General features: G+C 34.7%; 1 pseudogene; it reads left to right on the plus strand.

The window, feature by feature from the left end:
- Positions 1 to 18705, plus strand: part of LOC139843008 (protein SUPPRESSOR OF GENE SILENCING 3-like) — a 65772-nt pseudogene that overhangs the window by 34763 nt on the left and 12304 nt on the right.

An 18705-nucleotide genomic window follows, 5' to 3' on the forward strand; every position in this document is an offset into this window, starting at 1 on the left:
AAGTGTCCTTGTACATAATTTTCACCCCTGTTTTAATTATTCTAGTGGCTATTAATCCATTCCCGTGTCCGGTTAAATGAACGATTATTCGTACATATAAATACCCCGCCCATCGTGTCCGATCGAGTGTATATGGTAATTTATAGGGACGCCCAATTGTAAATCTTTATATTAACATTAACAAACTATCATTTAGTTAAACAAATATAAAGCCCATTAATAGCCCATAGTCTAATTTCCACAAGTGTCGTTCTTTTGTCCAAACCCCAATTATGGTACAAAGCCCAATTACCCAATTTTAGTAATTAGCCCAACATCATGATTACTTCGGATTAAATAAGCATAATAATAACTTAGCTACGAGACATTAATGTAAAAAGGTTGAACATAACTTACAATGATTAAAAATAGCGTAGCGTTACCCGGACAGAATTTCGACTTATACACTCAAAACATTCTCTATCATAATCTTATTATTATTATAATTTAAGATTAAAATTAAAATTATTATTATAATATTTATATTAATATTACGATAGAGAAAGATATAAGAAAAGAAAAAGATGTAAAAGGTGTCGTTCCAATTCATCGAATTACATGCCTTTTATAGGCAAAATATAAATTTGAATTTTCATTTATGACCCCTGAACTATGCTCAATTAACAACTTTTTATTATTTAATATTATTCTTATTATGAATTATTTAAATATTATATTATATTCTTGTGCATAGTTGACTTGTACTTTCAGCTCCGTTGCGTCGAGCGTTGAGAGTTGACTCATGTCCCGGTTCCGGATTTTCGAACGTCCTTTCGTACAATTTTATATCGTGTACTTTGCGTTTTGTAACTTGTACTCTTGTCATTTTTAGACGTTCCTCATCAATAATTTGAACCTTTTTGATTGTATCTTGTACTTTTGAGCTTTTTGGACCTTTCCGTCTTCAATTCGTCGAATCTGCCTTTTGTCTTCACCTTTTATTATTTAAACGAATATCACTTGTAAATAGAACAATTGCAACTAAAATCTTGTTTTTCTTGAGGAATAATGCTATGAAATATGTGTTCATTTTTAGCATTATCAACCACCGCGACAATACCACATGCCAATCAAACAATGAGTAGTGTCTTAAACACCGCGACACTACTACTCGTTACTTAGAATGTGGTGTCTTGAACACCGCGACAATACCACATTCATACTACACAAATAAATACATTATATACGTAAACGCATAATTATTCCACTCACAATATTAACCCTTCGCCATTGGGGTTATATAATCCACATCACACGCCCATGTGATAGAGTACACGCAAGGTGTGCACCTCGTCAAAGATGGTCAACCAAAACGCACAACCGTGCCAATTGGACCTACACACAAGTCCATCAATCCACCTATATGTGAAGTGAGCTCTATAACCGAGAACCACTTCACCCGACCCGCACCCATCCTACACATACATATGCATATAGGATATTAACACTCACCTTAAGCCTTGATGAATGCAACCAAGTAATCCGCAACTCGTTAATGGAAAGTACCTATTCCATTATCACAAATTCAACAACACACTTAGATTGGATTTACAAACCAACCCAATTTGACACTTAGTGCAAATTCGACCCAAATGCACTTCCAAGTACAAACCGCGCCCAAAATTAACCAATAATCACTAACACAAGTGAGAATGGTCCTAACACGCCAATTAAACCCGAACACAAGTGTTAAACACTTACAAATCTCCAAATTGCCCATAAACCCTAATTTTGACCCATAAGGTCAAAATCTCACCATTTACAAGTTTTGACACCAAAACACCTTTAACTCGATTTTAATACTTCAACTTAATCCATTTTAAGTTTATAAACCTTAATAAATCAACAATCGGGTCAAAATCATCACCAAACCCTAATTTTGGCTCTAGTCAAAATTAGTCAACTCCAAGAACCCTAAATGTCCCCAAAACCTCAATAATCACTAATACTAGTGATTATACACCATTTACAAGTCTTACAAGCATGAACTTGCACACCAAACCCAAAACCCGACATTAACAACAAAAAACCCGAATCTTGGTGTTAACCTTCAATTAACAACTAAATGGGTTTCACCTATGAATCATACAATCAAAAGCCCTAAACTTGAATGATGAACACGAAAATGAATTTCGGAGTTAGAGCTTACCACTAGTATCACCGTGTAGCTAAGAACGAGGAGAACACACTTGTCAACTACGCCAAGGATCAACTCCCGATCCTTCCTTTCCAAAAATCCTTTTGAAATTAAATGGGTGTTTGAGTTTGAGAGGAAAAATGAAAAGAAAAGGGAAATTAAAATGAGAAATGAAATGAATGGATGAGGTTAAATCCTCAAATCTGGCTCAAACGCGAAAAGACCAAATTGCCCTTGAACTTCATTTAAATTTACAAGAATCTGGTGCCAGTTCACACCATTCGCCGCGCCGCGGCCTAATTCGTCGCGCCGCGACGATTGCCTCGAACTGGTGACTTTGTTAACAAGCTTTCTGATCTGGATTTATTTGAAACGCCGCGCCGCGGCTCCCTTTGTCGCGCCGCGACACCCAACGTGGCCTGACACATTTTCTCGCATACAAGACTTTAACACCCAAACATGTATCGAACCCTTCATACGCCTGTCGTACATACACAATACACCTATAAATCATGTACGGGGAAAAACGGGGTGTTACAACTCTCCCCCACTTAGACTCGATCACGTCCTCGTGATCCTTGTCATTTAACCAAACGGACCACACTTCACGGTCCTCAAACATAAGTCCAAACCGACTTTCCTAAGCAATTCTTCCCACTGAATTGCCTTTAACAACTAAATCGTCACCCGCGATTTATCAAATCTACAATCCGAGCACTAAAACCATGCTCATTCCCTAACATCTGGAAAACTCAACCAATCTCGTACAGAGATATCAACCCCTTAGCGTACCCTTACCGAGTACAACGCTAAAAGCAACCAAGTCTCAACATAAGGTCAACAATCCGAAACGATGAAGACTGAACCAACGAATCCTGACGGATAACACCAATCACTAAACATCCCTTGTAGTGCGCAATACGATCAATACGCAACTACCGTAACATCATAATCAAAAGGCTAAAACCGATAGCGCCCAAAACGACTATGAAAACGCCAAATCCAAAGGTGTACAAAATCGACAATCGTCACACCCGTAACAACACGTGAGCGAAACACGGCTATCACATCACTAATCATACCACATGGTCCTCGCGACCCCACCATCGGCGTATAAAAACACCCGATCGATCACACAACACGGTCCTTACGACCCCACCATTGGTGTATAAAACAACCAACAGATCAACATCACAGTCCTTACGACCCCACCATCGGTGTATAAAACAACCGACAGATCACACAACACGAAGGCTGGCCGAAAACACACGCGCCTTAGTGAATCCGAACTACACGCGATTCACTACCATGATGAAGACAGCGAACCCGAATATCATGCTTCACCAATCAATAATCCCATGATGAAGTCAGCGGACCCCGAAGGTCATGCTTCACCAATCTCAACACCGGATGAAGTCAGCGGACTCCGAAAGTCATGCTTCACCGATATAACACCTCGCTCATGATGAAATCAGCGGACCCCGAAGGTCATGCTCCACCAATCGCATACTCCCATGATGAAGTCAGCGGACCCTAAAGGTCATGCTTCATCAATCACCAATACCATGATGAAGTCAGCGGACCCGAAAGTCATGCTTCATCAATCAACGCCCTTTTGGCCTCGAACGACGAGTAGCGTAACATCGCGCTCTGCTACGCCATAGTGAATCCTAACGGATACCACTAACCATTCACATACACGAGCAAGAACCACCTATATCAAACATAGGCACAAAACAATTATTCTCTAGAAGAGAATCCGACACACACCTCCCTTAACCGAAGGATTTCACCTTGCTCGCCAAACACGTCCATTATCTCTCAATCGAGATTTACCACATTACCACCTCGGTGATAATTCAAATCCAAACCATAAGTACAATTTATCCGAAATTGTAATCTACCACAAATCGACCAAAATCAGGTCTCGACAACATTTTCCGGATCTACCAAAAGCATCATCCGAAATCTCACACTAAAACTTCCTCGTGCGGGAGTGTAACTCCCCCATTTGGAACTACGTCCCATATCCACAACTCGTACAACCGTACAATGCTACCTAAGGTAGACTTTACAAAGATTGGGCTCACACGACCCGTCACCATATCTTGCTCCAGCCTTGAGCACACAAAGGATTTCAATCAATCCTTAAACACTTTGAGCAAAAAGTGTACCACGATTACACAAACCATACCTTCGCAATCATCCAATTGCTTTAGTTTGTCAAATTACACCTAGTCACTCATGTACCTAAGGATTTCACTTCGGTACCCTAAGTACAATGTAACCGCAACATAATCGGAGTCGAACACCACGCTAGTAGGTATAAAAGAGGCACCTAATGTCGCGTCATAAAGACTCCATTACCAACATACATCGAGATTCAAAACACTCGATCTCAAGGGTTTCAGCCCACCCGTCGAACCTCACGGTTCATCGACCTCAACACAAAAGCGAACACGTGCTTAACAACCGAACACCAACCCATTTCCATGGCTTGGTAGAAACATTTTACAAATATCAAGGAATGCTTGGTTACTCCAAGTCTTACGCCCTTCGCCCGTCAATCAAAACGTCATCATAGGGTACTTCCATTAGGAACGTCACCCATATCAATAACATGCACAACACAATGCATTTAATAAACTCAACTTCAAACGGCACTTAATAAATAATCAAAAGACATATTTATTAAAACGAAACGTACCTTAACGTCTCCTTGCCGGCCCCGTCCCCGCTAACTTGGGACATTCCGACTTACGATGTCCTTCTTCTTGGCAATTGAAGCACACCATGCCATCGCCTTTTGGTACCGAACATTCCCACGACTTGTGACCCCTTATGCCACAATTGTAACATCTAGACGCACTAGAATCCAATATACCCGTCCGTGTACCACCCGTGCTCACACTCGGACCCTTAGTCCTCTTACTCGGAGCACCATGCGAAACAACCCTTCTCTCGCTCGAAGGTTCACCCTTCTTTGATCGTGAATACGACTCGAAACCTCTAGCCACGGCGAATAATTCCGCAAACGATTTCGCGTGACCCCGACTAATCTTATTCTTCAAGTCATCATTCAAGGTTCGATAGAAATCCTCCATCAACAACCGATCATTCCCTAAATACTCTGGGCAAAAAAACAAGTCTTCGCCATAAAGGTCGTCTTGAGAGTATTCAAATCCATAGATCCCTGTTGCAAGTTTCGCAACTCATCACGCAATTCCGACAAGTCGGCCGAAGTCCGGAACTCCTCGAAGAATTCCTTCTTAAAACCGTCCCACGATAATGCCATAAACGGCTCACCACCGACAAGATCAATCTTACCATCCAACCAATCCTTCGCCCTACCCCGCAATAAACTAGTAGCGAGTCTTGTCTTTTTCTCGGGAGGGCATTCAATAGTACGAAAACACCCTTCAACATCCGAGATCCAAGTTGTGCTTACTAAAGGATCCGGTTTCCCGTCATACATCGGAGGTTTAGACCTCATGAAGCTCTTAAGACAATGCTCCATTTCTCCACCATTTCGAAATTCGGAATACTTCCTATCCATTTCTTCTCGAAACGCACTCATTTGCTCCGCAACGGCGGCCGCAACTCTAGCGTTAAACTCAGCGTCGTTCGTCTCGATCCCATTTCCCGTCGCCATTCTAAGGAATGCAAAGCGGTTAGACCACGAACGTGTAAATCACACGCACAACATGTGACAACCCGGAAATTTCCAACCAAATTTAAACTTTAATCTTTATATATATCCGACACGATAAGCAAAAATCTGTAACGTTAAGTCTCGAAAGCTTTGAAACTATATTCATGTAATCAATTACCCTTTGACCATGCCTAACGATTCACGAACAATTATGTGTAAATAAATATATATACATATACATGTGTGATTATTAAATTGAGATATATTAATAAAACATTGAACGGATTAGTTAATATGAATATAAGCTATGAGATCTATTTTATGAACTTGGAAATGTTATCAAGGTATTGAATGAATAATATGTTACATAAACGTATTTGTTCGGTGTAAGTTTATCGACGAGATTAAAAGATAATATCAAATGATTGAATTATCGGATACATTGAACTATGATCATGAGTCTCTGTTATGAGGTCCACTTTGAATTAGAAAACCCTTACTTTTAACGGTATTCGGAATATTTGGAAAAGTGATTATATGTAAGAACAAAAGTGTTATTATTGAGGATTAGACAAGGGTTAGTGGAGAATGGAATTTCATAATATTTTATAGATCTATTTTTAAACGTGCAAAACCGTTTTCGATATAATAGAACTTGTTATTAAAAAGTCTTTGTTTAAATAAACGTAAATGTTGGTTACAACATGTTTAGGTATATTAGATATATTAGTTAAATAAAGGATGGTAACATTTGGTTATTTGATTCGATAAATATTAAGATATAGTAATTAGAAAGTTAAGGAAATGACCAAAATACTCAAAAGATTAAGTAACACTTTGAGTGGGTTAGTTTTTAATTTATTTAGGTCTAGTTATTAACAAAGGTACATGTCACAAAACGATTAATTTAAAAATAAAATATTTTGACAAACAACGAGACTTTGATTTATAGAAGGAAATGACCACAACGCTCAACTTTATAAGTTATATTTTTATAAAGGTAAATTACTAAGGAGGAAGTCTAATTTTTGTAAAAGGTACACGTCACGTAATGTAAAAGGCTAGTTTTCTAAACGCACGAAAGTGCGCACGAAAAACTGAAAGTGGTACATGAGTTGAGTGACAACGTACGTGTCATTTTAGTAAAAATTATATTTTTACCATGAGCGTAAATATAATATATTATATAAGTAATTATATAAATTAAATATATTAAATACATAATAATAATATTTACGGGTGTCGGCGGAGCTCAAAGTGGGATATGAGCTGGGAAATAAGGTCATGCGACCACATGTAAAGAAAGAAGAACTCGCATGGGTCTTGATGCTTGTCACATTATTTAAGCTTGATTATTCTGGCCGAACTTTCATACTATCTATCTATCTACTCTCTGATTCTCTCCATATATAATTATATATTATTATTATTATTATTATTATTATTATTATTATTATTATTATTATTATTACTAATATTAATTTTATGGTTAGGAGTATTAATATTATTAGTATTATACATAAAATACTACGACAGGGCTCTGCCCGCGTGATCTTAAAAGGAGTTTTTCGAGTAGGATAGGGCTAAGGAAATTATGGGTTATAGCTATGGAGGTTATGGGTATGGATCAGGGGTATAGTTCGTGGAGTCAATCTAGTGTTTGTCATCTCCGTTGCGTTTGCGTACCTTTCCTGCAATATTGAATCTCAATATTGATACGTGAGCACTCATAACTTAACTTTTATTTACTAATAGTGTATCCCTGATTAGTGCTCGAGAATATAGGATTATGCATGCTTGTATATTTGATATTGCCCTTAGATAAGTTATGTTGAATCTTAAAGGTTGTTATACTAGGGATGAAATAAGGTATAAGATATGCATGTCATTGGAAAGCTAGTGACAAATTAATAACTTTTCCTTTAGATGCCAAAGGGATCTGATGGACGGATTATAAATTATAGCCTATTGAAATTTCGTAAAAATTATTATTATTATCGTCGTTCTAAGTTTTTACTAAATATTATTATTATTATCATTATTATTATTATTATCATTAAAATAGTTACTAGGGTTATCATTATTATAATATTTATATTCATTAGTATTATTATAAGTAAAACTAAGATTATTAACACTTAATTATTGTAATTATTAATACAAAATAATACGACTTCTACTAATTATTATTACCAATGCTATTTTATCAAATAAAAATGTGATACAAATTATATAATTACCTCAATAGAATCTATCGCAATATTTTTATGATATTAAACGAACTCTATAAATTTTACTACTTAAGACATATGAAAGTATATTTTAATATAAAATTTTATTTATTAATAAATGAATTATATTATTTACTCTATTCAATCTTTTAAAAATATTTTTAAAAATATAAAGCGACGATATTTAAATTATATAATAATCATTTATAAACTTTTGAAAATCATTTTTGAGTCAAACTAATTTTCGTCGATCTTTGCATATTAGACTCGAGCATTAGGATTGTGATACACTATGACTTGGCCTAAATTGTTAGACAAATATTGACCGTCATATAAATATATATAATTAATATAGGTTCGTGAATCCGAGGCCAACCCTACACTTGTTCAATGATGTTATATGTATTTTTACTACAAAATACAGTATGGTGAGTTTCATTTGCTCCCTTTTTAAATGCTTTTGCAATATATATTTTTGGGACTGAGGATACATGCGCAGCTTTTATAAATGCTTTACGAAATAGACACAAGTGATCGAAACTACATTCTATGGTTGGATTATCTAATCGAATATGCCCTTTTTATTAAGTCTGGTAATCTAAGAATTAGGGAACAGACACCCTAATTGACGCGAACTCTAAAGATAGATCTATCGGGCTCAACAAGCCCCATCCAAAGTACCGGATGCTTTAGTATTTCGAAATTTATATCATTTCGAAGGAGGATCCCGGAATGATGGGGATATTCTTATATGTATATTGTGAATGTCGGTTACCAGGTGTTCACCATATGAATGATTATTTTTGTCTCTATGCATGGGACGTATATTTATGAGAACTGGAAATGAAATTCTTGTGGTCTATTAAAATGATGGAAATAAATGATTATGATAAACTAATAAACTCACCAACCTTTTGGTTGACACTTTAAAGCATGTTTATTCTCAGGTGTTAAAGAAATCTTCCGCTGTGCATTTGCTCATTTTAAAGATATTACTTGGAGTCTTTCATAGCATATTTCGAAGAACGTTGCATTCGAGTCATTGAGTTCATCAAAGATTATTATTAAATCAATTTATAGTTGGATAGTGGATATTATGAAATGGTATGCATGCCTGTCAATTTTCGATGTAAAGAAAGATTGTCTTTTAAAAACGAATGCAATGTTTGCAAAATGTATAATATAGAGGTCAAATACCTCGCAATGTAATCAACTATTGTGAATCGTTCATAATGTATATGAACGGGTTCTTTTAGTTGGTATCAGAGCGGTGGTCTTAGCGAACCAGGTCTGCATTAGTGTGTCTAACTGATAAGTCGTTAGGATGCATTAGTGAGTCTGGACTTCGACCGTGTCTGCATGTCAAAAGTTTTGCTTATCATTTCTAGTCGGAAATCATCTGCTTATCATCCATAGGAAATTACCTGCTTATCATTATTAGTCTAGACACGTCTTGCTACATTAATTGCATGAGTAGTGTATAGACAAAATTCATATCATAGCGTATCTGCTAAATCATATCTTATCGTATCTGTTACTTTAAACTTTGCCTGACATATCCCGCAAATTACTCCGTAATCTATGAAATCTTTTGATCTCTATATATAGATATCCTATGTAAATAGAATACCACCCAATAGCCGAAAAATCATTTTTATATAGAAAATCCTTTATCCAATCGTACGAAATAGAATTTGTCATCAGTTCAAGTCACTCGGATTCCGAAATGGAATCTCACTCAAGCTCCGAAAGCAGTGTGACCGGAATGGATCAACCAATCAGACATCACCTATTCTAGATGAATTGGGGATGGGTTCGTAGCCTCCTCAATCATTGGAAACAGGAAGAAGGCGATCCTTTCCATCCACCACATTGCCCTCTTGGCGAAGAACCTGAAGCACTTACCGGCGAACCTGTTCGAAACACCATTTTCTCGCTCATTTCCAGAGTATCTCGTCACGATTATATATTACATCAAATTTTAGATTTTATTTATCCGCTCGTTCCGACCGACAATCATCCTGGAATAATAGAAGAAGTCAACGAACTTCACGCTCGGGTAGTGGCTTTGGAGAATATGGTGAAGAGATTACAAACACCAGCAGCATCATCAGCAGCATAACCAGTAACACCATCATCAATGCCAATAGTACCATTACCACCCCAACCACAACCACGTCGTAAACCTCAACTTTACACTCTGTCCCACGAGCACCAATGTCATACCCCCTGTAGATACCAAGGAATACCAACAACAATAACCGACGAAGTATTAATTCATAACTTCATTGGAGAAACATTCCGCGCAGATTATGTAATCTCTAAAGTCTTAGAGATTATCTAATCTAGCCCTAACCATAAATCAGTTAAGCGAACCAAAATGATAGAAGGAAGAGTAGAAACCCTGACAAAAATAGTGTGTGATTAACAAGCTAAACTTGTTTTACCAACAGCATCAACAGTACCGTCAGCGTCACCAGCATCATCAGTACAATCAACATCAGAATCAACAACACATATAACATCACAAACTCCGTCAGCTCAAGAATCACTATGGACATCATTACGAATCAATAACCCGTATATTGTATCAACGAGTTATGAAGAATTAACTCATTCCCTTTGAAGAAATTATATGTATATTTTTATATTTTGAAATAAAAATAAATTTTTCCGTGCTAAGCTATTGTGTGTGAATCTTAACAACTCGGTTAATTCATATTACAAATATGCAATAATGTACATCCTTCAGCCGCAACTTAACCAGCGTTAACTACAATCTTTGTCGCAATTCAACAAATTCCAATTCATAATAAATCAAGTATATATTTGATTTTACACTTTCATCATCGATGTACCCGAAACTTTTCAGATAACATCATTCGTACTTTGCGAAATTCACAAGAATTCCACGAACCGAACATCATACATCAACAAATAACGAAGTATTGATTCATAATTTCAATGTCATTAAAGAAATACTACGTAAAAGTTATGTACTTTTTAAAGCCTTTAGAGATTATTCAATTCTAGTTTCAACCGTAAATCAAATGAGTTTAATTTAACATTAACTCATTAAATCTATGTTATATCTGAAGAAAATATACATATATATATTTTCATAAAGACTGTAATAAAATTCTTTTGTACAAAATATTAATTGTGAAATTTTTTTTAACGGGTAGGTAATACCCGAGAGATATATAAATTCACAATTAATATATTACATTCTTCGAATCTGATTCAGCAAATCATCCATTATACTCCCTACTTTCACAACAATATACATTCTTTTATAGAAATCAAAACAACCATACTCATTCAAAATTTAATTACATATTCTGATTTTGAAATCTCAAAATTCAACTTGAGATATGACCAAAATCATCACTCTTAGATTCTTACATCTTTCACAAGCTATATTTTGACTTCAAAACTGTGTTAGAACATCAAATGTATGTTAATGATTACAATCTGTGTTCAAACCCTTCAAAAATTTCTGAAGACACTTCGAATGATGAGCAATCGAGATGATGATCCAACCACATGTTACCCATAGTTATGTACCCGAAAAACTCTTGAAACCAAAGTAAAAGTTTAAACAACGTATCCGCGTCAGATTCTTTAGCATTTATTAGCAAAAATAACTTTGCGACTCCTATTCAAAGTAGCTAGTTTTGTCACAGCTCCAGCAAGTCAACTTCGACTTTTCAGTCAGACTAACCTTATTATAACCTTGAGATATACACCATCGTTACCAGGAAACCTTTTACATTCCACCACATTATTAACAGATGTATCAACAACTTCATTACCCTTTGACTTTAGCCTCTCCAAAAAGTCATTATAATTATTCATTGAAACCCCATCATTTACTCATTCGCATCTTGTAATGAGAATTTCCATACGAATCATTGGGAATTAGCAATCAGTATTTTGAAATCTCGCAGCATGTCTACGCCAACAGTTATATGTGTATATATAACGTCTATCTTCTGGACTTATTTTGAATGTGAAGATTCTGAAAAACACTTCGAACTACGAATTGGTTCTCCGAAAATGGAAAAATACTGATGAAGCAGCAAAAAAACTATAAACGACCTTAACAGTAAAAGTTTGATGATAATGAATAGGTGTGCTGGCAAAGCGCAGAAAAAGAGAAGTCTTGGAACTGGAAAACGGATTGAGCAAAGTAGGAAGGAGGCTGTGGACAAATTACAAAGACTGAACCTGACTTCAAAGGATCCAAATAATTCAGTATCTGTCGAAGTCATTAACGAATACCTTGCTCCTGACTCTAAACCCCTGTGGATAATATTCTTCATCATCCTCTGATATTAGAAATTCTAAAATATCATCATATCTTTCAATATAAATATCCTCCATATTTCTGAAGATATTTTCTTAATTTTTCTTATTTGAAATCATTTACCTCTTCGCGCTATCTGTATTACATCATAAAAGAAACTATTTTAGTTTCTAAATTCTGAAACATTCAAGTTTAAAATAGGAATATTTTGAAGAAGTGTTGGGAACTGAAGCATGAATTAGTATAATATAATGACACTTGATCAATGTGATTATATTAAAGTAAGTCATGCTGAGTTTCTAAATGGAACGTGATGATTCACAGATCATAACATCATCATGTGCCATGTTATACGACTCTTGTATTCTATTTAACCTCTAAAATATCAAGAAAATATTTCTTGATGATTCGGCCTTTTCCAAGGTATTTTAGTAATTTGACAAGTCAAGATCGTGCCATCACGATTTCCTTCCCAGAACATTAACAATGTTCATTTCGAAATTCATATCTGTGAATTCTGGACCATTACAAGCGGTGCTTAATCGCAAGAAGAAGAAACGAAAGGACAAAACTCCGAAATAGAAATTGGGGTATAAATTGCAGCAAATAAAAGAGAGCATTAACTGTGAATGATAATGATTATAGAAGACAGAAGCAGAGACTTTGAAATATAAGGGAACATATAAAGCCCAACGACAAACCAGAAATTATAAACCATATATATCGATGCATATAGCAATATAAAGACACGGGAGAACTAGGAACACTATAAACCCAAGAGTATAGTAGAAGTAAATAGATTCTTCCGGCGGTAGATAAAAAAAAAAAAAAGAAGAATGACCGATATGAAAGTTAGAAGTATATCGAGAATCAGAACTGGATGGAGCATATTGATGAATACTTTAAAATATGAATTGAGGGGGAAAGAATAGAAGGTGATGAAACATGACTAGGAACTTAGAAATCAACAGATTTAACTCACACAATGGCAGAATAAGTGAATCAAACCCTCTAGTGAATAGGTTAAGTTTTTTTTGATTAATTTAGTCAAACCACAACTAAATCAAGTGTGATTAGATCAACACCTAGAGCTATTATTCACCACCTGGGTAATTTGGACTGAGAGAGAATCGAAGGAGCTCACTAGATCTGAGTGTGTGTAACAAATGAGAGGCTTAACCTAAAATGAAGAACATAAGACTTTATATACCCCTGCTGTTGACACACCCATACGATTCATTCATCACACGTACGAGTTGGCTTCATCAACCGTACGGGTGATCACTCACTCGTGTCTTATCATTTAGGTTGTAATTGTGACTTAGCTCAGCATCAACCATGCGTATGAGCCTGTCAGCCGTACTAGTGAGGCTTCACTCGTACGTCTGACTAAGTCTAACATAGTCAAACATCTAAATCTCGTTCCTGCAGTTCCTGTAACCACATACAAACACGGATAGGATAATAACGAGCAATCATGGTGGCCTGTAAACTGTTGTACCTGCAATGGACTTGGGTAGATGTCTAGGGACTTGCATAAAATGCATCAAAAGATGGTGTGAGTTGTAAGGAAATGAAGGAGGTGAATTCATAAGAAAATCTCTGACAGAACAATTAAAATGGACGATCGCATTTAAAGCGGATCCTAATTCCCTTGATTACCGGAGAGTCAAATCTTATTAAGAAGATTTTCTTCAAATCCCTTAAAATCTGGGAATCAATCATATATACGTCAAATGATAAGATGAATCTACACTTACTCATTTCACTCTTCTATGTTACCTTCATTCGTACTCTTCATATAAATGGATTGTTTATCCAAAGTATTCGCTGATGATAAAACTCTAATTTTCAGCCCGTATGCATCATGAAAACATACTTATTATCATTCACGACCTTTCCACTCAAATTTCGGGACGAAATTTCTTTAACGGGTAGGTACTGTGACAACCCAGAAATTTCCAACCAAATTTAAACTTTAATCTTTATATATATCCGACACGATAAGCAAAAATCTGTAACGTTAAGTCTCGAAAGCTTTGAAACTATATTCATGTAATCAATTACCCTTTGACCATGCCTAACGATTCACGAACAATTATGTGTAAATAAATATATATACATATACATGTGTGATTATTAAATTGAGATATATTAATAAAACATTGAACGGATTAGTTAATATGAATATAAGCTATGAGATCTATTTTATGAACTTGGAAATGTTATCAAGGTATTGAATGAATAATATGTTACATAAACGTATTTGTTCGGTGTAAGTTTATCGACGAGATTAAAAGATAATATCAAATGATTGAATTATCGGATACATTGAACTATGATCATGAGTCTCTGTTATGAGGTCCACTTTGAATTAGAAAACCCTTACTTTTAACGGTATTCGGAATATTTGGAAAAGTGATTATATGTAAGAACAAAAGTGTTATTATTGAGGATTAGACAAGGGTTAGTGGAGAATGGAATTTCATAATATTTTATAGATCTATTTTTAAACGTGCAAAACCGTTTTCGATATAATAGAACTTGTTATTAAAAAGTCTTTGTTTAAATAAACGTAAATGTTGGTTACAACATGTTTAGGTATATTAGATATATTAGTTAAATAAAGGATGGTAACATTTGGTTATTTGATTCGATAAATATTAAGATATAGTAATTAGAAAGTTAAGGAAATGACCAAAATACTCAAAAGATTAAGTAACACTTTGAGTGGGTTAGTTTTTAATTTATTTAGGTCTAGTTATTAACAAAGGTACATGTCACAAAACGATTAATTTAAAAATAAAATATTTTGACAAACAACGAGACTTTGATTTATAGAAGGAAATGACCACAACGCTCAACTTTATAAGTTATATTTTTATAAAGGTAAATTACTAAGGAGGAAGTCTAATTTTTGTAAAAGGTACACGTCACGTAATGTAAAAGGCTAGTTTTCTAAACGCACGAAAGTGCGCACGAAAAACTGAAAGTGGTACATGAGTTGAGTGACAACGTACGTGTCATTTTAGTAAAAATTATATTTTTACCATGAGCGTAAATATAATATATTATATAAGTAATTATATAAATTAAATATATTAAATACATAATAATAATATTTACGGGTGTCGGCGGAGCTCAAAGTGGGATATGAGCTGGGAAATAAGGTCATGCGACCACATGTAAAGAAAGAAGAACTCGCATGGGTCTTGATGCTTGTCACATTATTTAAGCTTGATTATTCTGGCCGAACTTTCATACTATCTATCTATCTACTCTCTGATTCTCTCCATATACAATTATATATTATTATTATTATTATTATTATTATTATTATTATTACTAATATTAATTTTATGGTTAGGAGTATTAATATTATTAGTATTATACATAAAATACTACGACAGGGCTCTGCCCGCGTGATCTCAAAAGGAGTTTTTCGAGTAGGATAGGGCTAAGGAAATTATGGGTTATAGCTATAGAGGTTATGGGTATGGATCAGGGGTATAGTTCGTGGAGTCAATCTAGTGTTTGTCATCTCCGTTGCGTTTGCGTACCTTTCCTGCAATATTGAATCTCAATATTGATACGTGAGCACTCATAACTTAACTTTTATTTACTAATAGTGTATCCCTGATTAGTGCTCGAGAATATAGGATTATGCATGCTTGTATATTTGATATTGCCCTTAGATAAGTTATGTTGAATCTTAAAGGTTGTTATACTAGGGATGAAATAAGGTATAAGATATGCATGTCATTGGAAAGCTAGTGACAAATTAATAACTTTTCCTTTAGATGCCAAAGGGATCTGATGGACGGATTATAAATTATAGCCTATTGAAATTTCGTAAAAATTATTATTATTATCGTCGTTCTAAGTTTTTACTAAATATTATTATTATTATCATTATTATTATTATTATCATTAAAATAGTTACTAGGGTTATCATTATTATAATATTTATATTCATTAGTATTATTATAAGTAAAACTAAGATTATTAACACTTAATTATTGTAATTATTAATACAAAATAATACGACTTCTACTAATTATTATTACCAATGCTATTTTATCAAATAAAAATGTGATACAAATTATATAATTACCTCAATAGAATCTATCGCAATATTTTTATGATATTAAACGAACTCTATAAATTTTACTACTTAAGACATATGAAAGTATATTTTAATATAAAATTTTATTTATTAATAAATGAATTATATTATTTACTCTATTCAATCTTTTAAAAATATTTTTAAAAATATAAAGCGACGATATTTAAATTATATAATAATCATTTATAAACTTTTGAAAATCATTTTTGAGTCAAACTAATTTTCGTCGATCTTTGCATATTAGACTCGAGCATTAGGATTGTGATACACTATGACTTGGCCTAAATTGTTAGACAAATATTGACCGTCATATAAATATATATAATTAATATAGGTTCGTGAATCCGAGGCCAACCCTACACTTGTTCAATGATGTTATATGTATTTTTACTACAAAATACAGTATGGTGAGTTTCATTTGCTCCCTTTTTAAATGCTTTTGCAATATATATTTTTGGGACTGAGGATACATGCGCAGCTTTTATAAATGCTTTACGAAATAGACACAAGTGATCGAAACTACATTCTATGGTTGGATTATCTAATCGAATATGCCCTTTTTATTAAGTCTGGTAATCTAAGAATTAGGGAACAGACACCCTAATTGACGCGAACTCTAAAGATAGATCTATCGGGCTCAACAAGCCCCATCCAAAGTACCGGATGCTTTAGTATTTCGAAATTTATATCATTTCGAAGGAGGATCCCGGAATGATGGGGATATTCTTATATGTATATTGTGAATGTCGGTTACCAGGTGTTCACCATATGAATGATTATTTTTGTCTCTATGCATGGGACGTATATTTATGAGAACTGGAAATGAAATTCTTGTGGTCTATTAAAATGATGGAAATAAATGATTATGATAAACTAATGAACTCACCAACCTTTTGGTTGACACTTTAAAGAATGTTTATTCTCAGGTGTTAAAGAAATCTTCCGCTGTGCATTTGCTCATTTTAAAGATATTACTTGGAGTCTTTCATAGCATATTTCGAAGAACGTTGCATTCGAGTCATTGAGTTCATCAAAGATTATTATTAAATCAATTTATAGTTGGATAGTGGATATTATGAAATGGTATGCATGCCTGTCAATTTTCGATGTAAAGAAAGATTGTCTTTTAAAAACGAATGCAATGTTTGCAAAATGTATAATATAGAGGTCAAATACCTCGCAATGTAATCAACTATTGTGAATCGTTCATAATGTATATGAACGGGTTCTTTTACAACACCGCCCCATCTTGCTAAACATTTGTCGTACATCACTTGCTAGACACGATTTGCACCCGTAATACGGTTTGCAAGTCCTTATTACGCATACACGCTGTATCGGCTCGTTAGTACAACAACCGTCTCGCTCGATGATATATGTAAACACAAACAAAATTCTACGCGATATAAACACACGCGAGAATTATTATTACATCACAATAGCATATTAATAATATTCGCATTACTAATATAAACGTTAGTCAACCTATAAACAAGGCACTAGCTAGAACCCATTCCGACCCGTACTCCTACAAGTCCCGCAACAAATTAAGCACACACAAAAGTCTAAGTCTAGGCACCTATCTCAAGTCACCTAAATCCCTTAGACCATGCTCTGATACCACTTGAAACAACCCAACCCGTATTAAAACCGGCCCATAAAAATTTTTCCTTTTAATACGCGTTAAATAATACTTTAGGTCCCGTTACACATATTCCAAAACGTATTTGTTATCAAGGTAAGTTCATCGAACTTAAAACATACATTAATGATTTAAACTCCTTAATACAATGGTTCATTAATTAAATCGTAAACCGGTTATAATCATTATGACCCGACTAGTTACGTTTACACAAAACCGAGCATGGTGATTTGGGACTACGCTACCCAAATCCTAATCGAGTCCAAAAGCAAGATCTTCTAAAGCAACCTAGCCGAGATCTCTAATTCCCAAGCTTACCCGAGCCGCCAAGCATGCGAACCTATAAAAATATCAACAACGAGAGGGTAAGCTAACGCTTAGTGAGTGAGAATATACTACATACATATATATGCATAAAATGGACACGCCACAAAATAGCAAATACCGCATACCGGAGCATCCAAACATAAAGGCAAGCTAGTCTAAGCATACCGTAAGATCACTAAGCAATGAGCTAAAGATACATCAACAAAATATAAGTTTGCCAACAACGATGTGAACAATGCCAA

The sequence above is a fragment of the Rutidosis leptorrhynchoides genome, chromosome 4 (assembly GCF_046630445.1).
Source record: "Rutidosis leptorrhynchoides isolate AG116_Rl617_1_P2 chromosome 4, CSIRO_AGI_Rlap_v1, whole genome shotgun sequence".
NCBI classification, from domain to species: domain Eukaryota; kingdom Viridiplantae; phylum Streptophyta; class Magnoliopsida; order Asterales; family Asteraceae; genus Rutidosis; species Rutidosis leptorrhynchoides.